We start from the raw sequence: 26910 nt of genomic DNA on the forward strand, positions 1-26910 counted from the left end.
AAAATATAAGATTTCTAATCTGAAAAAATATTAAATTTAATATCAAGTAACTAAATTAAATAAAAATGTATATATTATAGAAAAGAAGTTTCTATAGTTTAATTGAATATAATATTAACAAAATATATATTTTAATTAATTTTTTTATTGCCATAAACATTCTAAATGTTACCTTGCTTTCGCCCCAAATTTGTATGTCATATGATATTTGTATTCTATCCTTATATATATTCTATTCTCATGCTACACCTTCATTTGCACCCACGTCAACTAATGCAAATATTTTACCTTTCGCTCTCTTTTCTCTACCTTTTTCAGATATTTGTTCGTGCGTCCATTTCGGCTAATTGCTTTGCGCTGTGTTTTTTTTACGCTGTTGCCGGGAATCGGAGTTAAGCATTGCCAAGGGTCTGGACAACAAGGTTGAACAAGGTTGGTATTCATTATAATATGTATCCCACTTATTTGTGTTAGATATTAACAACAACAACAATGAGATTAGATTTTGTGTCTTCCTTTTTGTGTTTTTTTCGCTTTCTTTTTTTTTGCTTATGGGTTTAATTGCAATCTAAACGGGCTCTTTAATTATTTAGGATTTAGTTCGGGTAGCTGGCTCTTAGTCTTAGCGGGACAATTGAGTAAACAAATCACTTACTGTTAATCAAAATGTTGCTTCAGTTTTCACTTGAAATGGCAACCGAAGAGCAACGCAATTTAACTGGCAAAAGTAATTGGATTCGGATTTGAAACTCAATTAATTCGTGCTCAAACTTCGCAGTTGATCTCTGACCAAAGACAGATGCAGTCCGACAGAGAGAGCGTAGTCTGTGAAATTAAAAGCCAAAAACTTGTACAGAATTAAAACAATATATTGATAGTAGTTGAGCAACAATAAATAGTCTGGGTAGGTTTAATGAAGCCGACGAAAGCTCGGAAAGTCGAACACAAAGTTGCAGTTGGCCAATTGTAATTTGAATTTTTGGTAGTTAATCCTGGTTTCCATGCTTACTTTGAGACGCCCAAAATAGTAAATAGACTATATTTCCATTAAATATTATAGACAAATAACTCATTTCTTATACTAAAATATACAGAATATTCTATTTTTATTTGCCAGTAAAATTGTTTGTTTTCCTTTCTACGAATACATTTCCAATGAAGTTCCCAAAATATTCTTGCAACTGAATGCCTAATGAACAATTGAGTTTCATTTTCGTACAATCGTTTTCTGGCCAAGAAGCTGAGTTTCGGAAAATTCAAAATTGTTGTTGCCGGCAACAAAACATCAAAGCTAGCTGCATGTATATGAGGCTCTGCGTCAATCAGTGGAGAACAAAAGCTTGTATATAAATATATATAAAATCGATATGACTTATATGAATTTCTATTTTAAACTTTGATTACCTGAAGCTTCAAGCAACCAGCTTTAAGGTAAAAATAGCAGCAAAGTTGATATTCCAGAGTGCAGAGTACATTTGCTGATACAATCTCTTGACAAGAAATAGAAATAGAATATAAAGCGAATCCAAGTCGTGCATGCTCCAATACACTCAACACTTAAAGTTGATTCATTTCTCGAACTTATCGATTGCAAAGAGAACGAAAGAAACCAAGAAAAGGCAAGTGATACGCAACAATCAGGACCGCAGCAGCACTCACATTCCAATTGCAACAATACGCATCTTCAATCTGTGGAACTTTTGCTGGCCTTATCTCGGGCGGAGCTAAACTGCCATCTAAACAACCATAAAAACCAGTGCCAAGTTGCCCAAAAAGAAAACAACTTTCAAGCACTCGAAAGCATCACAAATCACTTTAAACAGCAAGGACAAACTTGAGACACACACACAGAGAGAAAGAGAGAGGGAGAGAGAGAGAGACAGAGACAGAGAGAGAGGGATAGGAAACTTCTCTCGATTGTCTCTACTCCAGTTCACCTGGCACGCCCACTTAGTAGCTTAGCCATAGCTGTTAAATCTCAGCACTTGCCGTTTCTTTGCTTTTCTTTTCTTTCCTTTGTGTGTGTGTGTGTGTGTGTGGAGTAAAGCGCACTTCTAAATCGTATATCTGTAAGATATACAATCACTTAAATCGCTGAGCGGCTAATCCGCTGCCTGGCTTGCTAGCTCATACATCAAAGGCGAGACGAGGATTCCAGACGTTGGCTTACAATTTTGGGACAACCCCAAAGAATGTTGCCCTGTGCCAAATATCAGTTTTCAGGCAGTGCGTCGGAAACAAATCAATAAACCTCAACTCTCAAAACAAAATAGGAAAGGCATACAACAGACCTGCAGGCATATCAAATTTTTCCCAATTTTTGTTGTTTTCTTTTTTTTTTTTATTCGGAATCTCCTTCTATTTGTGATTGTGATTGACGTATTTTTGCACCGCCCGCGGGGCGGAGTTCAACTTCGAATTGCAAGTTCTTTAGAGACATTCTTTCGGTTCGGTGTGATTTTCGTTTTTGGTCTCTTTGTTCCTTTCGCTCTGATTTGCTTTTACTTTCGATTTGGCTTTTGTATTTTGGCATTTGTGCTGATTAGCTCGGTCGTCTGTCGCTGGGTGGTGCTGGCTTTTTGTTTGGTTTGTGAGTGAGCTTGTGTGTGTGTGTGGTGTTTGTGGGTGGTGGCTTGTGTAAACGAAAAGAAATCAGAATGTTGTCCTTGCCGGCAACGTCTAATCTCTGGAGCATGCTAATAAACCAAGGATTTGAACGTTTGGCAGTTACACCCAAGCTCAACCACACATACACACACACACTGACAATCCCTGTGTCTCTGAGTCTCTTTCTCTCCTCTCACTCCCACGTCCCGCTCGAGCCATGGAAGCAATTTCATGCAAATAACGTATTATACGATGACGAAGACAACGTCGACTGTACGTGTTGTGGGTATAGAAAACGGCCTCTGTCAATGCCTCAAACAATAATCATAACAACGGCAATGCCCCCCTCCCATTGGGGGGAGGCACACTTTGACGTAATATTTGTGAATGGCCCAGCAACAATTGAGAACAAAAGGCACAGCACAAGAATACGTACTAATCAGAAAAAGAAAATACTTCGAGCTGCGGCACATACATAAATAAGTAAGCAAATAAATGTAATAACTAAGTGAAAAATGTTGAAATCACTCGGACGCTGTCAAATAGGCATTGGTACAAGGGGTGGATGGGTGAAACGAAACGGAAGTGCAGCTGTGAGTTTACCAGGGTTATCGAGTCTCAAATTGAGATTTTTGTAATTAAGATCTGATTAAGATAGGCAGGCGTACTCAGGGTAATTTACTATAAATGATTATTGCTGACAGTTTTGTTTGAATCTTTGATACGCTAACAGTTCTTGTGGATTTGGTTAAGATTGGCAGTGGGATTTTGCTCATAGTGATGAAAGAGGAGATAATGATGAATGGAAAGATAGCATCGTTAAAGCATATGGAAGAGATTTTATCTATTTTATTATATTACAATTTATTGCTTGGAATATGTAATAAAATATCTCTTATGCAGATAGATATATAAAATATTCGGTGAGTCAGTTCTTCCGACTGTGATACAGAAAAATCTTATATGCCTAGTTTATTTGTATTAAAATCTTTTTTGTTTATGAATAGAGTTTTTGATTGCAGCTAATGAATTTACATTCCCGAAGAATGGCGCTAGAGTATGCTATTAAAATCGTCTTAAATGTAAATGTTGCTAGGGAACATTTTCTGCCCGCCCATTCATTATCGTAAATTCTTTCTCCATTTAGCCCTTTAACATCAGCAGAGCTTTGAATGCATTTGCTGTTTTCGCATAATACATGCGAGCTCAACTTAAAGTCAGCTAGTTAGCCATGCTTGGCTGTTCAGCGCTTGCCACGCCCACAGCGGGCAGAGCACACTCCTACCACTTAGTGCGTGCAGCAGCTGCAGCAACAGTGCCACCTATCATTCGCACTCGCACACATCAGAACGCCCCCACGTTCTGCCGCTGTCGCGCTGCATTGCTTAATCTCTGTGTGTGTAAGCGGGTGTGCGTGTGTGCATGTGTGCGCGTGTGTGCGTGTGTGCGTGCAGTGTGTTATCTGTAGAGCGCCACGCTAGCAGCTAAACAATGAAGAACTAATCCACAGAGCATACAAAAGAATAGCTATAAAAGTTGTGGGCGGGTTGAGCGGACCGGCGTGAGCATAAGGCCACTTTATGGCTGGCCTTTGCAACAATTGTGCAGCGTTGCATTCAATCAACAAACTTTTTAAAGCGCAGTTACAAAACTCCCAGCAATGCCAGCTGTGCAGAACAGCAGCAACAACAACAACAACAGCAACCAACAAAGTACGTGCAACACGGAAAAGACAGCAGCAGCAGCAAGAGCAGTAGCAGCAGTAACAGCAGGAGGAAGAACGGCCATGGAAGCGTTTAATTATGACAATCAATACTCAAATACACACACACACACACACACCAATGAAACTTTATTGCGCTATATGGCACACACTTGGCGCTGCTCATTGCTCATCCTTTGCCAACTAGAGCAAATAAAACTTGATTAAATTCCATTGGCGAACGCCAATTTGGCCAGTGCGACGGCCATTGACCAGCCACCAGGCGAGTGACTCAGATCGAAAGAGACACATTCAGAGAGTAAGAGAGATAGCGGCGAGCGATAGAGAGAGCACGATATAGTTATATAGATAGAGTGGCGACACCAAACGCCTAGATTCCGGTTGCATATTACAACAATCAAACATAACCTAATTAGAAAATGCTCCAAGACTCGTGCACTGTGAGAAATTTGTATGTGATTAACTTGGTAATCTAATTGTATTTGAGCATATTAAATTGAAGAAATTGATTCCATTTTCGTGAGAGAAAAATCTTGAATTAATATTGGAAACATAACTAAGATGATTGGGAAGCAAAACTTCACGTGAAGTTCTTTCAACATGATTGCAAACTCAACAGACCTAAGCCTACTTCAATTTCCAATTTTTATCCGCAGGAGTTGTATGCTCATTACATAAAGCAACCGTAGTTTACAAAAGATACATATAAAAGTCGTTCAAATATCCTCTTTTTTATAAAGTAAACATCTTATGGAATTACTTTACTTTGTTGTTTGTAGGAATTCCGAGAAATATCAGACATTTATTATATACAGATGTTTCTGCGGAAAATCGCTTTGTAAACTTATGTTTACAATGTTCTGATTATTTCACATTTTCCAGGAATTTAACAAATTGACAAGTCAAACAGGCTGTGGGGCCTTATCTGCTGTGACTTGTGTTACACTCATTGATATGCCATTTTGTTCAGTGTATTTTTGTTGCTGGTGCTGCTGTCGTGTGCTGCATTGTTGGCTGGACTCGCTGGTGTATGTAATTGCAAGGATTTCCACTTTCATGGCAGGCGCCTCGTATTTGCCCAGGCCTTCAATTAACATGTACGTCGCGCACTTTCTTTGACTAGGCGCCCCGTCCCCTGCTCCCGCCCCTGTTCACACTCATACGCAAACCCCAGACTAGCCAACGCCTTATAATGGGCACACCGAATGTATATTTGCACAGCATTATTATTGCTGTGCGTGTGAGTGCGCCTCTCACTCTCTCTCGCTCTCTCTCTCTCTCTCTCTCTTTCTCTTTGCTTTGCCTGTTTGCTGTCTCTGTCTCTGTTGTTGCTGAAGTGCCGACAATCAAACACACTCAAAGATTAATCCTGACACTCACTTGCAAACTAATTACATGGCTCTCGGGTCAGCAATAGGCGAGCGAGACGCCCAGAACTGAACAGCGTACCGCCGCCCTACTGGGCTCATTTAGCCCTGCAGGCTGCAAAATCAAATAAGCTGCAGTCAAACGAAACGTTGGCCATAATCAGGTTGCTGCCACGCCCTCCGCCCGCACTGTCTCCTTGGCCCGACCCGGCTGCCCGCCTGCCCGCCTGCCCGCCTGCATGTAAACATCAATTGAATGCAACATTTGATTGGCAATAATTGAAAATAGTTGTTGTACATTAAGAGTTGGTGAAAGCGGGGCGTGGGGCGGTGAATGGGCGGTACGTTGGGTTCTGGTGTGGAGCTGCTCCTTTGTATTGACTGTTGTCATGGCTGCCTTTGAGTAGGTGTGCCTGTGTGTGTGTGTGTGTGTGTGTGTGTGAGTGTGTATTTTATTAAATTCACACCCACGCAGGCAACGACAACGTCGCCAGCCAGCCGTCCAGCTTCATCATCATCATCATCATCATTATCATTATCATCTTGTGCGCGCTTGACCAACTCGCCGGGCAACAGCGCGCCAGCCACAACAACTACAATAAATGTGTAATGATAGCCACTACAAATGCGAGCCACCCCCACCCCCCCAGCCGTCCCCAAGCAGTCCACCTCCTGCTCAGTCCTGTCCTGCCCTCCCCACACTTACATGCAATTCCATTTAACTGCTGCGAAAACAAATGAAACGCAAGCAGCGTTTCAGCGTTTTCAACGTTCTCGCCGAGGCACAGGAGCTGCTGCTGCAAATTGCTTATGCGTATTGCCTCGCACGCAGCTTTCCCAATGGACCCACACCAAATCCCCTTCAGTTCTGCTTTTATTTGCATTACTGGCCGATTGTGTGTGAGTGTGTGTGTGTGTGTGTGTGCGTGTGCCCCCGCTTCCCTCTGGCCATTTGTTTATTTCATTCCATCTTTTGTAAACTGTCATTACTTTGTCATGGTCAATCCGTTGTGCTGTCTGCTTACGAGCGAGCGAGCTGCAGAGCTGTGAAGCTTGGGGTTATGCTCCCATCTGGAGCAACGACAGCAGCTTGGGCCAATTGTCAGTCACCCGTAATTGGACTGGCAAAATGCTTAACGCCGCCGCTTTACAACTGCAGCTCCGTTAGCAGCAGCGCATGGCCCACTAGATTTTTCGTCTTTTACTTTATTTTATTTTTCCCGTTTTTCATTGTTTTATTTATATTTCCCAGGCAAGCAAAGCAGACACAAAAATGATAAATTGACAGCTCTTATCGGGTATTATGTTTTGCTGCAGTTCAACGTTATACTTGCGATAACGCTCACACTTCCTTCCTTCGCATTAAGCACTGTTTGCATTCAATTAGGTTCGCTCCAAATTTGTTGAAAGACAACAACAACAAAAAATCTTTGGGAAATGTTTTAATTTTTCTCTAATTTGCTTGTCTGCAAAGTATTTCTGAAAATAACACAACGAACATTTTCAGAGCTTAGATTAGTTTATATGAACATTATGAAATATTTTTGAATAGTTTTGATGAACGAAACTCCAAACTTCGGCCTTCATTAAGCTTCATACCGTGTTTTTTTTTTTTTTAATCTTGACCTAATTCTCTCTTTTGGCTGCATCAAAAGCTTTGAGCAAAATCGCTTCAGCTTCGCTGCATTCAATCAATCAACTTAACAAACTGTTTATATTTAAAACAAAATTAAAATTCAATCTAAAATTCATTCATAATTATGTATCACGTTTTTGTTTCACTTAACTATGCGCGGATACCACGTTAATTTCCGATCAATTAATAATCGATTTCATTTCGATTATAATTAAAGATTGCATGCATGCATTAATTTCTTAAAATTTATTTATATCAAGTTGTCTTTAATTGATAAATTCACGGAATGACACAATAAATCTCTCTTTATGTCAAAATATTTTTGTGTAATCGATAAATCTCTTTATGCGTAAAATCATACTCTATTAAAGGGATAATAATGCTTGTCGCAGTTGCTCGATTGCAATTCTTTTTTACGATTTTATTTATATGCATTTAATTTTATTTGTAATTTAAAAATCCGCTGATGATTTTATTTGTATTCTTTGGAGCTAAGTTCGCAATCAGCATATATGTACATACATATAATATAATGGCGTCTGACATGCTCCAATCTGTATTCGGCATGCAATTCTAGGAATTAAATTTATTTATTTATTTGTGCGCTTTTTAAAGCTGACTAACAACAGCAGCAGCCACTCGACTCACATGTCTGACAGCTAAATAATTTTAATCTCTGGCCTCTCAAATTGTGAACCCACACAACTTCGATGCGGAACGTTGAGTGGCAGGCAGAGGTAGAGGTGTATCTATGACAACGCGGCTTCATATACATCAATATTAATCCGCAATCATTCAAACATTTCATTATATCAATTGCACGCGCACACACACATACACACGCACATACACGTAGAACGCAGCACATCATAAATTCAAAAGTTAAACACATAATTAAAAGCACTTCAAATGCGACGTCAAAGCAACAGCAGGAGCAGCGGGAGCAAAAATGTGCAAGTTGGCAGCAAATGTATCTGTATACGTATCTGTATCTGTACCTCTGTCTGTGACTGCATCTGTATCTATAGCTGCGCTGTGGCATATCGTTTGTTGCTGTTGCATATTGTGGCTATTAATCGCATTACTTATTAAATCAATTAAAAACTTTTTCAAGCGCATAAATAACAACATTTGTTGCCAGCCAACACAAACGGGCGCCAACTTCACAGATTCGCATTCAGATATGGATACCGATTCAGATGCAGATACAGCGCCAGTTCGCAGTTTACAGAACTCATAGAGCGCATAATCTTTTATTATGTTTTGTAATGCATTTTGTCTGCCAGCACTTTTAACATTGTCATTGTTGTTGCTGCTGTTGCTGTTGATTTTGATGTAATTATTCACGCTGCAATTATACGAGCCATGGCAAACTTTTGCGCTTGCTTTATGTTTGCTGTCATTTATTATGAGGCTTCATATCCTTGGGTTTTTGTTGCAGCTTCTGTTTTATAATCTGCAATGAAAACATGAGCACCCACCAGCACTCACCCACTCACACACGCTCACATTATTATTATGTGAAATCATATCAAAGGATTGCCATGAACAACATCACAAACTCGCATTGCATAATGTTAGGGAAATGGACGAGTCGAGCTGAGTCGCGTTGCGTTGCCTCTCGCTCTCCCTCTCTCTCTCTCTCACTCTCTCGCTCGCTATCTGCATTTTGCACTAAAATGAGCTGCTCGATGCATCTGTGCCGTAATTTTATACTTTTGCACATACGCCACCCACACATACCACTCGCACAGCTTGCTTTCAAAGCACTTCTCTTCATCAAATGTATCTATGAGCTGGCAAATGTATCTACATTGCCCTTTGCTTCATCATCTTTGGTGCAAGTGGAATCAAATTTTGAAATGAGAATTCTGTTCGTGTGACAATATGGAAATTTGTGTACACTTCAGCTAGACAACAAATATATATATTGATTAAAAGATAATCGAATAATTTATTTATGGATATTTTTTGAGTCTGTTTATTATTCTCTCAATTCTCTATAAAATTCTTGTGATAATTTTTATTTATTTATGCAATGAACGTTTTCTATTAATACCTTATTGAATTGCATATACAAATCTTAATTAATTCAAATCATTTCTTATTACTTCATTAAAATAACATTAAAAATAGAAAACAATTTCGAAAGTCTACGAAATAAGAACTCAGAGATACCCTAACCTGCAATTGAAATTGAATTGCATTGCATATTAAAATTCTGTACGAGAAGCAATAAGCTTAGCAGATATAAATTAAATTAAGATTCCCAATTTCAATTATTTTATCAAATAAGTATATTTTCTGTTTAATAGCCGAGTTAAATTAGTGACAAGAAATAAGTACGTATTTATTTGACATTTTGAATTGTTCAAGGTTTTTATTTTTTAAGCACTTGATGCCACTTAGCTACAGTTGAAAGGGTTTAAATATAAAGTAAGCACGACTAAAGTTAAAATACTACTTAGCAGTTACATATATTGCTTTATTATGTTAAGCACTTGGCAGATGCGTTGCAAAGTTGGTAACAAAATTAAGTATACACAATAATGCTTGACAAGTGTATAATGAAATGGAATCAAAGGCAGGCGACTGACAGTCAGACAATGAGACGAGAAGACAGACAGACAGACAGACGGACAGCCAGAGGCAGAGGCAGAGAGACAAACTCCAAGGCCCCAACAAAACTGATGTTGTCTTCTCTGTTGCTTCGTCTCATTTGCACAGAGCAAATGTCTGTCGCCTCATCTCTGTCTCTAACATTGTCGCCGTTGATGATGATGCAATGAGGGGAAGCGTTTAATTAAAAACATTTTGTATACACATTTGCTTCCTTTTGGCTTGTTGCTGCTGCTGCTGCTGCTGTTGTGTTATTGCGATTCCGTTTGCAATTGCTTTGCCTTTGGTTCACTTGTTAATGATATCAGCAAATTGTTGTTGCTGCTGTTGTTCCCACTGCTGCTGTTGCTGCTGCTGCTGCTGTAGCTGTTCCTGCTGTTGTTGTTATATCTGTTTTTGGCTGTTTGGTTGTCAGTTGTCTACTGCGCTACGCTGCTTGTTTGTTGCTGTGTTAATGATATTTAATGATGATGCTGCTGCTGCTGCTGCTGTTGCTGTTGTTACGTCTGCCACGCCCACTGCCACCCGCTACCCACAATGTCAGTGCCCATCTCACTCAGTCCCCCTCTCTCGTTTTCCCTACCATTCAACAACTGCCATTTGCTGCATATGCACATGAAAATTTGTTTGTCTATGGCGGGCAGCGGCGTTTGATTTTGGCCTCGTCTGGCTTTTAATATGCACATGAAATCTAAAATCTCTACCACATAACCTCACTGACCTCAGCTCCTCTCTCTCTCTTTCTCTTTCTCTCTCCAACTCCCTCTCTGTCGCTCGTGCCCTTTTCATTTGTGGCTCCCGTTGTGCATGTAAAGCTCCTTCTCCAAAAACTCATATATTGGTTAGCAGATGCCAGTTATTGCCATGGATTTTGGTCCGTCAGCCCCGCAGGCCACAATCATTATCAGTTTTCGGTTGTCGGCTGTTGGTGGTCAATGCAATGGGATCTTTACATTGATTCAGACAAACACACACGCACACGCACACAGACACACACACATACACATACACAGATGTTACACTGTGCATTCTGAGCGTGAATTTGGTGTGAGGCTCTCGCATGGTTCACTTGTTGCTTGGTATTCTGTGTGAGGCTCTAATTGATGTTGGCAGACCAAAGAGCAGGTTTATCAAGCATTCAATACATATACATCATCGAGACATTTGAAGCCAAAAGCTGCAGTTTAATTCAACTACATAAAGTCATAAAATTTTATATATTTTCATTGACAATTGCATATAAAATGAAAATGTATAAATTTGTAGTTAGTCTTATAAAATTTATATAAGTGAATTTATATTTTTATTGCTTGCAGCTTAAGTGTTGTGTATGTGCGTGTGTATTATGCATGTATTAGAGAGAAGTCTCTGGTGAATAGCTATCAATGAATGCTTCATTAAGTTGGCTCTTAATTTTTAAGAATTTCTATGAATATATTGTACTCAACAGAAAGCAATTAATTTTAAAGTAAACATAAAAATTATTTAAATAAATTTGATAAGATCAATTGCAATTAGCTGACTTGTATAGCCATTCATCGATAGCTTAGCTAATGAAAATGAATAATGACACAAAATTTATGAATGTTCATTTAGATTTATTATTAAAAAAATATATAAATAAATATGCAAATGCAGTAAAATATTTTGTATATTCCTATATATTTATAGGTTTACCTTATACATACTTTTGACTCAATCTCTCAACTTAATTCTATGTATGGAATTATTTCCTTTCACTTGATAAATGAATTAAGAGATATACTAAAATATCATCTCAAATCTCAATCTTGTAAATAACATTTCCCTCTAGATTCCATTTATTTATATTCAGCTTGAGCATGTTAGATGTCAAAGCAAAGACACTATTGATATTGTGAATTTCTAGCTGAATTTGCAGCTAATATATTCATCAAATCAAGAATTTGCCAATAATGTCGCTGTCTCACCTGCAGCTAATGACATTCACTAGGTATCTGCATTTAATGCCTGTCACTATCTGCTCCACACACACGCACACACATACATACACATACATGAAAGTGCCTGGCAGTCAACTTTGCTCTTAATTACAAATAGACTTTGCTCTATAAAATAAACTTCACACAGCGCACAAACACACACACATACCCACACACACACACAGACATGCTCATGCTCTGGCTGACGAAAGTTCCCAAATTCTCTGACGCTTTTGCATTTTCAATCTTTTGGCAAAAATTTTTGACAGCGCCAACGTTCAACTAATTTATGCATTTACCCGCAACGAGGCCGGGGCAAAGCGCTGCTGCTGTGATTCAAGTATCTATGAGATACTTCAGCAGCCAGTCGTTGTTTTTGGCCTGTCTATTGTGCAGTGTATCGCATGCTCGTATCTGTCGCTCTATCTATTTGGCCCTGGCCAAAGTTTATTTAATATGCGTGCGGCGTCAAAGATGCTGATGATTATTTCGGCACGGAGGGTGCAGCGGGCTGGGGGCTGGGCGCTGACGCCAGCGACGTCGACTCATTCAACTTGTCCGTCTGTCTGCCTTCCTGTCTGCGTGCCTGTGCCTGCCTGTCCGCCTGCTCGCCTGCCTGCCTGCCTGGCTGCCTGCCTGCCTGACAGACAACCACGCCCACAATCCATGCATACAAAAATAACCAATATTGATTTGTCGCTCTCACAGTGGGCCATGTTGTCTGTGCGGGTGGTTTGTCAACGCAGCTTGCCTCCATTTTGGCGAGTGCTTTTAATTATTTTCGCTGCAGCTTGACGGGATACATGCATGCAAAGAGCCCGTCATAACCCTTTCGCAACCCCGCCCATGGCCAGTACACTAAGAAAAAACGAAACACGCTCACACAAATAAATTTGAATTTTCAAATAGTCTCTAAGAGTTGAAGAGAAATTGAAAGTCCTGTATATTTTGGTTTTACCTATTGAATATTAAAGAGAAATAGGTTTTTCCTTTAAGAGGTCTTTAAGTTTTTTATAGAAATAGAAACCAAAACTTACGACTATTATTAGACAACAACACAAGTCTTTTCACATGGAATTTTATAGCTATTTTATGTAGTACTCAATGTGTTTCTTGTATTTCATGGTAAATTAAAAAAATACTTGCGATTGCTAAGAAAAATGTGAGCTAAACTAAAAATAAATGACGTATTGGATGACATTCTATGACAGTATCTGTTGCATGCCGTATTTCTAAGTATTTAAGCGGACTGGCCCAGACCTGCTATAAACATATGTCAACAAGTTTAGTTAGACAGCTTAAGAGTTTGATTGCAAAGATAGGAAATCCTAAAATATTTATATATATTAAAAAATTAATTTATGCAGTTATACAGTCTGAATGCGAATATAGAATAAAATTCAATAAATTCATATTATATGCAAATTGTAGATTTTACTTTAAGGCTTTATTCTTATCACACTCGCAACTATTTTGCTGTAAAATTCTATATGTACATTTTATTTTGGTTTCAGTGTATTCTGAATATTAGTTTAGTTTCACTCTGATTTTTTATGGGCCAGTTTTTGTTGATTGTTGCCAAAAGCCGCAGCCAGACAATCGCCAGCACACTGTCATCTCCCTCACTCTCCCTGTCTCCCTCCCTCTCTATAGTAAGTGCATTATTATGCTGATTATTATTATCAACGGTGTGCCAGACATTACGGCCCAGTCGCTGGCCTCTCTTGCATATCTCATCCGCTCTATTATATGACTCATAGTTGCCTGCCATGCATCAATAGTCTGAGCTAAGGCTTTGGCACGCCTGATAGGCTCCATTAAGCCTCGACGCTATGCTGCTGCCCTCTCGCTCTGCCCCCTCGCCCTGTCCCTTTCGCTCAGTTCATACAATTCATAGACGAAGTTATCTCTCTGGCTCTCATTCTCTTTCCCTCTCTAACTTTTAGTATTTTTGGGGTTTTGTGTAATAAAGCGCAGGCTGTGCACAATTGAAATTTATAATTAGTAGCCAGAAATACACACGCACACACACACACACACACAGACCCAAACAGACACACGCATGTATACATCTCTTCAACAAGCACACACTCACTCGCACACGTATGGAATATGATTAATACTTCCGAAGTTATTTGTTATTAGATTACACCAAAGCCTAGCCTCTATATTGTGGCTACTCCCCCGCTATGTATTCTCGTCTCTCTACTCTCCTCCTCTTCTGCTCTATTATATTCTATTCTGTTTTGTGCATTGTGCGTTTCCATTGTTTGGCAGCTTGTGCATTGTTTCCTCTGCTTTGTTTTCTGAGTCTGAGGCTGCGTTCTCTGCGTTCCCTGATAACAGTTTTTGGGCTGGCGAAGCTAAACTTCAAATTGAAAACTTTAATTAGAATTATTGTAGTTGTTATTGTTGTTGTTGTTGCTGCTGATGCTTTTGCTGCTGCTGTTGTTGTTGTTGTTGCCTGTCTGGCGTGCATTGTCAATGACGGACGGAAAGCGCGCTGGTAAAGTGCTCGCTCACACAGACTACGACGGCGTCCGAACACTCTCTGTGAACTCTGTCGCTCACCTTTGCCGTCTAGCTGCAAGGTGGCAGAGCACGGCATAAGCAGGTGTGTGTGAGGCGGGACCATACCAAAAGTTGACGCAAAACTTTGCCTCAGGAACTTGACGCGTGTTCAACATACTTGAGCGCCTCTGTTGAAGAGTTGCTCGACGGTAAACAGCGGGCTGGGCATTTGGCCATGGCTGGTGGCAAGTGCAGTTTTAATAAGTTAAAAGTTTTGCCTTGGAAAATCAGTTAGCCGCTTAGTTTTCTTCGGAGTTGCTTCATTTCTTCTTCTTGCTCTTTTTTTGTGCAGAAGAAGTTCCGGAATGTCCAAGCTGGGGAGCGCTTCGGTCCGGTCCGGTCCCCCCGCACCCAGTATGGACAGCAAATGGCTTTTATCAATCAATTCAATTTGGCTTGTTGTTGTAGCCAAACTATTTCCTGCTTAATTGTCAATTAGTGGGCACAATTTGTGCACACTGTTCGCAGGCTCAATCAGGCGAAACGAATGCGATATACTATTTAAAATTCTAAACAAGTTCTACATCAATCAATAAACACCAATTGATATATAGAGAGAGAGGGACAAAGAAGGAGGGAGGTGGAGGAGATAGTAGGAATAAAAATCATAATTATAGTCCAATCAATTTATTTATGAAATATAAACTATGTATACGAGCGAATGCCACAAAATTGTCGGCTGGAACCGCCAAACAAAACCCATTAATTAGTTAGGCCGCAAATTAGTGGAACATTTTCTGCACTATTTAATATGCGAAACGAGCCGAATCAATTTGAATACACTTATTTGGAGACTTTCGATGCGTTCAATACTTTTAGCAAACAATATTTTTTAAAAATTTAAACTTTTATTATTTGTTCGTTAACAATGTCTTTAACACTCTTTTGAACAAATTCAAATTGTAAATTTTAAACAGTATTTAACAGCAAATTCTTTATAGAGTATAGACAGTCAACGTTTCCTAACTCAATTTTATGTTGAATAAAATTTTTTTGGAGGTGTTTTTGCTTCAATGTTTGGCATATATGTTGACCAGCTTTCGGCTATGAAATATTATTTTCAATCTAATTTATGGCATTTTTATCGAAGTGTTGTTGTTTTTGTTTGAGCTTGGTTTAAATTATTATGGTGCATTGTTTTGTGGTTGAATTATGCTTAAAGGTCCTTGATCACAATTATTATATTAGGCAATTGTTATCTAGTCAAATTTTAAGAGAAGAAATGATAAGCAAAATATATATGTGAATATATAGACCAAAGCAGATACTGTTTACTTTTCATAATAAAAAGATGTTTTAGCACTGATCTCTTTAATTTAAATTTGGCTTGCTAGGTAAAGTTTTCCACTGCCTTCATAAAATTTATATTTCCTAAAAAATTATTGTATGAATTTATTTTATTTAATTTAAGATTTGTTAGTTTCTCATCCCTTAAAATTTATTACTTTCCTCTGTCTGTTTTCTCTAATAAGTTAAATTTGTATTTAATTATTGCTGCCCTCTTCTTTATTTTTGTCTCTACCCACAACTTCTCCAAGATTTATTGATAAACAATGCTCTGTTGACTAAAATGACTTAAATTAAAATGCCTTTTCTTCTACCCTTTAAAAAATGATTGGGATTATGCAGGGCTTAAGAATACGGCGTAATAATCTATAGGCCCAATAAGGAGCATAGGCAGTTCGAATTTTAATTTATCAAAAAAAGAAAAACTCAAGAATTGTATGGGCACTATATACATACATATATATCTAAATGTATATGTATGCTTAGGAACAGCAACAATCGATTGCTGTTAAGCAAAATAAATATCGTAAATGTGTCACAGATCAATTGTCTGGCGAATTGCAACACACACGCGCAGAGAAGTTTCGTGATCTGTGGAATGAATGAATTATATCCATAGGTCGGGCAGCTCTTTAGGAACGATCATTTATCAATATCAACGAATCGCTACGCGTTCGCTTTGCCCTCGTGCCACACAATCCGATGAAAGCGTATTTCAATTTTGGCCGCACATAAATTGGAAAGCGTTGAAATTGGAGTCTAGCTGCTGCCTCTGCTGCTGCTGCTGCTGCTGCTGCTGTTGTAGCTGCGTTGCCATATTGTTCTAATTGCTGCCATTTGTTACGAATAAAATCGAGTGAAATGCGTGTCGTTATTTTGAAATCAGCTGGCATATTTAAGAGGGGTGCCCTGTCTAATTGATATTAAATAATAACACAGCAACATGAAACAAACAACAACAACCTGTTACGCAAGGGCCCAAAGAAAGTATATATATAATTCGTGCATGTATATATATATATATATATATATACTATACTTTTTTTTTAATAAATGCAAAGCCATAAATAAACTGACGCCCAGGTACAAAAGTGGGGCGAGAGAAACAAAATAAACGAAGAAACACGCAAATTAATAAAGAACCCCAACACAAAGACGTGAAAGCCGACAGAGCCTGCCGAGCAACAAAACAAAACAAAAATTAACAAAAATCTTTTGTAATTTCTCAAACGTTTATCATGCGATTTGTATTTTGTTTTTGTTGTTAAATATTTTTTGCCACATATTTTATATTTATTATTTACGCATATTACAGCCGGCTCGCTGGGCCCCGTGACTAATTAAGCAATTTCTTAGCCACTCTCAACTTGATTTGGTTCTCTGTTCCCGTGCCCCGCCCCAACCAACTCCGTCTATCGTCTTCCGTTTATTTTAATGTTCAGCTTCACTAATTATTTATGGCTTTCCTGATTAAATTTATATATAATTCTGTTCTCTAATTTGGCCTTTGTTGTTGCTTTTGTGTGTTGTTGTGTTGTTAATTTATTTATTTATTTATTTTTTATCACCATACGAGCTTTAATTTTATTGCTCGATCCATTTAGAAATGAGAATGAGCTTGTGGTAGCTGTGTTACCCTCTAAACTAGGTTCACTCTGTGTTGAGCTCAATTTTAAATCAGTTTGCTTAAGCTTTTGCTGCTTTGAATACATAGTACTTGGGAATTATATGCATTATATTACTACTTCGAAATTTTAATTAATATTTAATAAGTATTTATGAAACTTTCACTCCCTAAACATTTTAGAAATTTCACTTTAAACTTATTGAGAGGTTTCCTTGTTGTTTGCCACGATAATAACCTAAGGTATTTTCATTACTCGGCATTCTCTTCATTATCGACATCTTGCGCATAGACTTATCAAAAGAAAATATTTAAAAAGTGAACTTAACGTTAATTATTAAATTTTTGAAATAATAAAATATTTTTTTAATAAATATATTTAACAACCATTTTTTTATTTATTTTATTTTTATATAATTTTTCATATTTATATTTATTCATTTTATTGTATTACAATATATTCTTTTGTAGAGTATCTACGCTTCAGTTAATTAACTCTGCATTTTTTTTTTTTTTTTTTTTTTTTTTTTTTTTTTTTTTTTGCTTGTTATTTTTGATATTCTTCAAGATTTTCAAAAAGTTTAGTGTTTCATTAAGCAGTTCGAACCGTCTTCGAGTTTTGTTTTAAGTGCGTTCTTAATGTTCGTTTTTTTCTTTGTTGGCTTCGTTCTTTCCATTTTCATAAGCGCGTAATTTACTTAAGCTGCTTTTGGCTTAATATGCGCATTTTAATAGATTTGTTCCACTATCGTCAAGGCAATAAATTATAAAATTCCGCTCTCGTTCTCTCTCACTTCTGCTCCCTCTTTTTCTATATATATATATCTCTCTCTCTCTATCTGTCTCAACATAGTCCAACAATTTCCAACTCGAAACCTATGCCTCAGCTAGCTCCCCTATTTACCTGGCCTGCCTAGGCGCGCATGCACTTGCTGTATTTTGCGGCCTGCCCGTTTCTGAAAGCCATTGAAAGCGGCTGAGTGCCTCTAAGATGCAACTAATGATAACGACAGAGCCGCAGTTGAGTTGAGCTGAGCCGAGCAGCGGGGTGAGGGCAGCAGGCAGCAGGCAGAAGTTGTGCAGTTGAGAGTTGGGGGCACCACGATTAAGCTGCTTACCTGTGGGGCGTAGCTTTTTGGGTGTAGCTGGCGCATCAGCGACCTCCACGCACACAGACTCAGCTGACAGCTCAATGGACGCTGCTCCCCCGCTTTGACTGTGTGTGTGCGTGTGTGTGTGTGTGTGTGTGGGTTGAGTTTGTTTTGTGTTGATTTACAGTTGGCTCCATTCATAATTATCAACATCGGGCGACGGCAGCGTTGCGCTTTTTCACGCTTTGGCGGCTCATTAAAAGCGTTTCCCCCTTTGCGGCATCTCGCGCAATGCCACTTGCCACGCCCCAGCGCTCAGCTCTAGTGGGTGTGAATGCACATGTGTGAGTGTATGTGTGTGTGTGTTCGTTTGGCATTAGAGTTTGGCATCACTGTTATAAATTATGTTTGACTATGCACAAGATTGATAGCTCTCCATAGGCCTTGCCAGTGCCAAATGCCGTTAGTTGTTGCGCCTTGTGTCATCTGCGCCTACATTTTGCGGGCCGTGTGTCTTCTGACCCAGTTAGGACCTTTAATTAGCATATGCAGCGTTCCCAGCAACCATTTGCCGTCGCCATCGTCGTCGTCGTCGACGTCGCTGTCGCTGTCGCTGTTTGCTGTTTGCATAGGCGAGCGCGTTCCGCTAATTTTCGTATGACACAAATGCACGTGCCTCAGCATCTACATCCACATCTACGTCCACACCTACATCTACCTGGGGTCTTCACATATAGTGGCCATATCCTCGCAGCGTATTTCTTAGCACTGCGAGAGGGAATTTCAAATTTGCGGTCGCTATTCCGAATGCATGCGTAACCCCCGAAATTGTGGCAGAAACAGCCAAGAGCAGAGATGGAGAGAGATTTCAGTTTAGAGTGTGTGTGTGTGTGTGTGTGTAGCAGCTCAGCTGCGTCAAGCGGAATGCTTAATGCATTAAAGTTTGCTTTATCATTATCAGGATGCTAGAGTTTAGGTAAATATTTTAGCAATTTGCTGTAAACAGCTCGGAACTTGTCTCTAAGATTGTGGAGTATGTGCAAACATATATGTACATAGGTGGGAGGTATTTTTGTAGCGAGAGAATGCTTAAAGCTAGCCAGCTGCAAGTCATTAGCTTAAGAGGTTGAAAATTTGAAGAGTAAATGGAACAAAAATATGAAATAAATATGTTAAAAATCTCAAATAAATAAATATATCAGAAATATAAATAGAAAATAATTATAAAATATTTCTTATTGAGTAAATTAATCAAAAATGCCAAAAAAAAATGTCTACAGTATGGGAAAAATATAAATAGTAAATTATTCTTTATTTTCCTTTGCTTTTGTTTTGTTTTAATAATAATAATAAACAAAACTTATCTGCTATGCTAAATACCATATTTCTGCTAACACATTTGATACACCTTTTGCCTTTTTATAAGTATCTTGTGCAATTTTTTATGAAATGCACAAAAAGCTAAAAAAAAAAAAATCAAAAAGGTTTGTAAGACATCTTCTGGCTAAACGACAAAAAAAGGGGCAAAGTTTGGTCATTAACAAACAGCTGTTGGATAGATTTTTTGCTAAGCAACACCTTTTTCATTACTCAGTAATTTTCACGCTGTTTTTCTTGCTTTCCCCGGCTCAGTAGCCTTAGCCTTAAGCATTCCTTGCATGCTCGCTGCGCCCTAATCCCAAGCCCATCTATCAACTCTGCTGCTGCTGCTGCTGTTGCTGCTGCTGCTGCTGCTGCTACAAAGCAAATCCAATTCGCTTCAGGTTTTTTCTTTTCTTCGTCTTCTTCTTCTGCTGTTGCTCGTGGCAATGTATACAACAATGGCCGCAGGTCATGCAACAGAGCCAAAGCGGAGCGAAGCAGGCAAACACACAAACCACTTCAATTTTCATGTAATCTCTTTAAATGTGAAACAACAAACAGCAACAGCAACAACGACAACAACAACAACAACTATAGAAAATCGCATACAACACACATGACAAGCTGCACTTCAATTCAATTCTTTCCAAAGTTGTTATAAATAAATTCTTTGCGAGTGAAAATAGGAAACTTAAATGAGTTTCAATTTCGTGAGTGTCCGAGAAGGCTTCAAAATGTCTTTTCACGTACAGTTAAAAATTGTATAAATCTATTAGATGCTGATGCCGTTGTCACTGTTGTTGTTGTTGTAGTCATTGTTGTTGTTGCTGTTGCAATGTCACAGTCGGCTACACTTTATTTGATTTCATTACGAACATTTTTCATTTTTTCATTGTTGACAAAGCGCTCTGGATAGAATGAGAGCGAGAGGCAACGAGTGCGAGTAATCTATATTAAAGTAGTGCAAGCGAGATGGCACTATGCTCCTTTTATTGCTTTTCATATACATATACATATGCATGTGTGTGTGTGTGTGTGTGTACAATCAAACATTGATGTCAGAATTTAATATGCTGTATAAATCGTTTTGAGCCATTGACACATTCATGCGTTCGTTTCATATTCGTAGGAAACATCGACGAATACACAGTTACACAGTTACAAACAAGCATCACAGAGTATGCTTGACTGATTGATATCCTGTAAAGCAGTTAATACTATAGTATCAAATAGAAACAAAAATATTTGATAATATGATATTAGTAATAATCGATATATTTAATAGATTTGCGTGATATAAAAACCTATAAATTCATGATTTTTAATGTATTGTTGATCATATGTATCTCAAACTATCGATTAATTTGTCGTAAAACCTCTTGTATACACTCCGCCCTCCCGCTGTCTTATCACACCCTGCGCTCTTAATTGCGTGGTATAAAAAAAGCAACGAAGAGTCATGATATGGTCGTAACTCTCTGCCATATATGAAAAAATATTTATATTTACACGCAACTCACACTTACATACATACACACACACACCCACAAACACACACGTGTGCACAGCATACAGAGAAACAAATTCTTATTTTTATACATTTTTCGTATTTCTTTGTTTTGTATATAAAAAAAATAAAAATAAAAAAGAAGGAAAAGTTGTTCTCTCTTATTGCTTTTCGAAGCTTTTCCATTGGTTCACATTTCATTTATTTTCACTTGCAGTCAACTCAACAGGGTGTGCGTGTGTGTGTGTGTGTATGTTGTGTTGTATCTGTGTGCACTTCACAACTTAATACACTTTATTATTGAAAATATTTTTTATTACCAAGTGGGCGCTGTGAAGCGCTTTCCCAGAATTTGGCCCTGACACGCGGCACATAGTTTACCCCACAGCTTGTTGTTGCCGTTGGTTGGCGCATTGATTTGCTGCACTCGTTCCATGAAATACAAATACCGAGTACAAAGCACTTCGCTCAACAACATCCAACTCTCTGCCCCATTATAATACGCATACAGTTTATTTCGCTTTTCGATACCCTAGCATAGGGCATGACAATAAAAGATTATGCACAGATTCATCTTAATGCAGAAGGTATAGAATATTGAATAGACATATTTAGAATATATTTAAAGATAGAGTCAAAGGGAATAAGTTAGGGTAAAGCTAAAGTGAAAAGACGATATGAATTAAATCTAATGAATATATACTTCTATGAATATATTCATGTTTTTAATTGAAATCTGAACAAAAGGCCGAAAATAAACAAAATCTTAGCTCTTCAGTTTTTAATCCTTAATATTATATCATTCAATATTTTAAATATTCCTCCATATACAAATGTTCCTCAACCCTTTGCTTTCTTTTCCCACTAGATCTGTCGCCTCTCATTCATTCATAAAATACTCATCCTTTTCTGGAAGGGTATTTATATATCGGCTATCTGTATATACAAAAAATCTATTTATATATACTTTTTTATCTATAAAATGTTTTTCCTGTGCGGATTTTGATATTCATGTTGCATGTTGCTGACTTTTGAAGTTTTCGGCAAGTGGGAACTTTTCTTTTTTTTTATTATTATTATTTTTTTGGGGGTTTTATGCGGCTTTTTTGCTCCACTTTTTTATTCTGCTCTGTTTTGTTGGGGGTTCAATTTGTTTACTTTAATTTACATTTTGTGTTTTGTTTCTTTGCATTTTGTGTTCAGGGAATATGTTGGAGCTGTTGTATCTGCGCTGATTATTGCAGAAAGTTTTTTACGCTTTGCTTTATTTTGTTGTTTCCGCTTTTTTTTCCATTTTTTTTTTTTTTTTTTTTTTTAGAATCCTATGCAAATGGCGCTTTGAGCCTCTTTAATGAACTACTTTTTGTGGCCGCCCATTCATTCAATTGAATTGTGCGTGAGCCACGCCTGCTGCTGCTGGTGGTGCTGGTGGTGCTGCCAAACCCTCAGCTCCCATGCGCATAATTTATGTGCCCGCTTCTCAGTGGCTCATTTGCCAAAGTTTCTAAACATATATATACACTATATATACTATATATGTATATGTATGTATATATATATTTATACAGGATTCGCTCGATTCGTTTCTGTGTGCGTCACTTTGATAAATGATATCAATTTCTTATGAACTCTCTAGCACATAAGTGGTATAGTATTTTCTATAGGCGTCAAAGTTTGTTTTGCCAATTTTTGTGTTCCTTTTTCATTTCTGCCTCGTTTTGTTTCACTTGCTTTGCGTGAGTGTGTCTCTGTGTGTGTGTGTGTGTGTGTGTGTGTGTGTGTTTGTTTTGTTGTGTTGTGTTGTGTTTTGTCAGTTGCTCAACTGTCGTCATTTTGCCAATTTGACACTTTTAACGTCTGCGCACTTGAAATTCAAATGCTCCCCGGCGCTTGACAGTCGAGCATATGAATTTTTAATGGGGCATGTGGCAGGCTTTTAGGCAGGCACGCGAAATCTACATATGGTTAAGCTTATCAATATGCTAATCGCTCGACGTCTCTGTGTGGGTGACTGTGAGTGTGAGTATGTTTCGCATAATGCGGTATGCTAAATAACATACTCAGGTGAATTTTGCCTGTTAGCAGGTATTTGCCAACAGCGCTCGTCTCCATTTCTTCAAGCATCACAAAGGGTTTTTTCCTAATGGCAAATGCTGGCTATAAATAGTATGAGTTAAATTATTAATGCGCACATTTGGCTCTGAGTTTATATTTAGCAAAAGTTTTTGCTTTCCTCGACGTCATATTAAAGAGCTTTGGCTATGCCACGTGGAAGCCGAACACAAAAATAAACCAACTTTAATGGGCTTCGTCTCTAAGTCCTTGAAATAAGCTCTTTATTGATTTAAGTTTTGTAATCCTAGGTGCTTGGATTATGGGAAAGTTTTTATACCCTGAACCCATTGAAAATGGGAAATCAGGGTATAATGTTTTTGTGTAAAAGTATGTAACAGGCAGAAGGAATCATCGCAGACCCCACAAAGTATATATATTCTTGATCAGCACGATGAGCTGAGTCGATATAGCCCTGTCCGTCTGTCCGTCCGTCCGTCCGTCCGTCCGTCCGTCCGTCCGTCCGTCCGTCCGTCCGTCCGTCCGTCCGTATGAACGCCGAGATCTCAGAAGATATAAGAGCTAGAGAGCTGAAATTTTTTGTGCATACTCGTGTATACCATACGCAGTACGAGTTTGCTTTATTTTTTCGATAACTCATCCGATAACTTTTTTATCGAGAATAATTGAAAAATTGATTTTGTTTTTTGAGCCTCATTGGAATACTATTAGACATAGAGACTTCAGATTTACTGTGTATATATATATGATGAATACAAACATTTTGTAATCAACAGATTTTGGATACCACGCCCCCTTCGCCCCCAATTTGCAAAAAACGTATTTCAAGTACTAGAGACTTGTGCTTTAGAATGTACACACATTTTGACCATATGATTACGGTCTGAAAATTTCATTAGGATTGCATGTCTACAAAAAAAGTTATTCATCAAATAAATTCTCATACTATTGCCCACACTGCAGCGCAGCCCAAGCGCAGTCGCTGCTTACTGCGCAGTTAGCAGAGCGCGGGCGCGTGAGGGTGGATGCATGTGTATGTATGTGTGCGTGCATAAAAGAAGTGCAGAATGATAAGAATATCAGCTTGGAGGGTTCAGGGTATCTCCTAGTCGAGCAGTCTCGACTAGAGTCTTCTTACTTGTTTCAATTTATAGTACAAAAAAATGTAATTAAATTTTGTATGTTTTTAAATTTATTAAAATGTTCTCTAGACTTTTTCTTTTTGGCATCGTCTAAAGTAATTTCAGCTCTAACTAATTAGTAAATTCCGATAAATTGTCTCATTTATATTTTTATTCATATTATTTAAATATTGCTGCTTTTTATAAGCATTTTTTTTCCCAATTTGTAGCCATTCATAGCTACTCACTCTTTGTCTTGTCTAATTTTATTGAGTCCATGATACAATGATAATTGTGTTAAGTGCTTCGTAGTGCAGTTCGTAGCTCTGCTCCTAACTATAAATATTTGGACTATCAGTTTCAGAAATGCTTGCGGCCCTATGCCTAATCAAATCAGCCATTTGAGCTGCCAACTTTTACCAATTTCACATAAACTAGCATTTCTAACGAGCCAAAAATTAAGAAAACACAAAAAGAGTAAAAACCAGAGACAGAGAGAGAGTGAGAGAGAGGGAGAGAGAGAGAGAGAAGGGTAGGGAATGAGAACATTTTAATGTGTGGCCAGTTGGCTTGCAGGCCTTTCGGCTATTAGCCCAGAAAAACACACATAAAGAGCTGTGCAACACATTAGCCAGAAACGAGACTCGACGCAGACCCACCAAGTAGCCAGACGACAGACGACAAAAGCAACCAACAAAACAAAAAAAAAAAAAACTACCAAAAATTGCCGCCAGCCAAAACAGTTCCCAGACTGGCAGCGGCAGCGAACTAGAAAAACTTTTTGGACGCTAATCTATAATGCTGTCAGCCATTAAACATTAAACAACTGAAAAACCAAATTTGTAACTCATTAAAAAACAGAAGAAGGAAAAAAAAAAGTAAAAAAAATGTAGAAAGAAATATATATGTATATGTGGAAATGAAACTAGCTGAAAGTGAGTCGAAGTCGAAGTGACTGATAAATGCCACTTGGCTGCTCTCGCGGCTGTCTCATTTGGGCTGCCAAATAATATTTAATTATAAACAAATAAACGCGAAACGTCGAACAACTCTGGAACTGCCCGAGGCAGCTCAATGGGGTCGTATCTAGACATTTTTTTTTTTTTTTTATTTTTGTTGCTTTGTTGTTTTGGGACTGCTCTGCCTCGTAAAAGGTGCAGAGTGATTAATTATATGTCAGTGGAATTAAATCAAATATTTGAGTTGACACACACACACACAGGGAGTGTGAGTGAGAGAGAGAGACTGAGAGAGATGAACGGCGAAACGAATGGGCTTTCGGGTCTGGGTTCGCTACGGCTTATCTGTCTATATGAAATCACGAAATGCAAATAAAAATGACTTCAAAATGCCATAATAATTTTCCGAAGCGTGCATGAAAAATTGAAAAACCAACGAACAGAGTAGCTAGCACCGTCCGAAAGATAACAAAAAATTCTCAACCTTTTCCGCTGCTAGATCAACCAAGCAAGCAGACAGTGTGGGTTAGGACGACCGAGAGGTAGGCAGGCATGGCAGGCGGGCAGGCAGACAAAGTACAAACGAAAAAGTAAAGAAATGAAAAGGAAGAAAACATTAGCATATATCAATGCCAAATGCAAATAAATCATCAATAACATTTCTTTTCCACTTATGCACCACTTACAGATACTTAACCGCGAAGACAAAGACCGTGGATCTGCTGCAGCTGCATTTGTATATACATATATACGTATATCCAAGTTTATCATCATTTTCGGAGACACAGGAGCTGGAACAGAGCGGCGCGTATTGTCATATGGCTGGCAGCATTTGGAGCGTTGCCTTTTGCATAAATTGACGCCAGGCGGGATAAGCCGAATAAGTTGAGCAGCCGGCAGCTGGTGGCTGAGGGAGGCGTGCCCGTGGACGTGGGCGTGGGCGTGCGAGTGAGCGAACGCAAAGCCGAAATGGAAAGGCAAACATAAAGCAATTTTATGCGTTTTTAAAATGCGTCAATTGACTGAGACAACAAAAGCGCGCGCGAGCGCCGACTGCTGTTAAATTCAAGAGAATCGCATGTGAGCACGTTTCCCCCGGCAGGAAAAAGGGCGACGCACAAATCAAATACGACGCCGTATAAGCATATCGAATAGGAGCAACCGCAGGACCAAGACGCACCAAGACGTTGGCTGATAAGACGCACGAGGCGAGGAGCGCACGGCAGAGGACGCTTGATGGTTTGTTGACGACCAACAAAAAGTTGTTGAGCGTGTAAACATTGGCAGCATAAAAAGGAAAAAGGGAAAAGCGAAGAGCGCAAAGGGAAAAGCCGAGGCAAGGGCCAGGCATCAGGAGCAGGAGCAGCAGCAGCAACAGCAGCAGCAGCAACATTTATAAATG

General features: G+C 38.6%; 1 long non-coding RNA gene across 1 annotated transcript; it reads left to right on the forward strand.

The window, feature by feature from the left end:
* The first annotated feature begins 257 nt into the window (after positions 1-257).
* On the forward strand, positions 258-26681 carry LOC149091776 (uncharacterized). Its single transcript, XR_016196402.1, has 2 exons — positions 258-432; positions 26197-26681. It is a non-coding gene; the product is annotated as an uncharacterized LOC149091776 (long non-coding RNA).
* The last annotated feature ends 229 nt before the right edge of the window (positions 26682-26910 follow it).

The sequence above is a fragment of the Drosophila navojoa genome, chromosome 3 (genome assembly GCF_054131105.1).
Source record: "Drosophila navojoa isolate 15081-1374.11 chromosome 3, UAZ_NAV_1.0, whole genome shotgun sequence".
In the NCBI taxonomy this organism is placed as follows: Eukaryota; Metazoa; Arthropoda; class Insecta; order Diptera; family Drosophilidae; genus Drosophila; species Drosophila navojoa.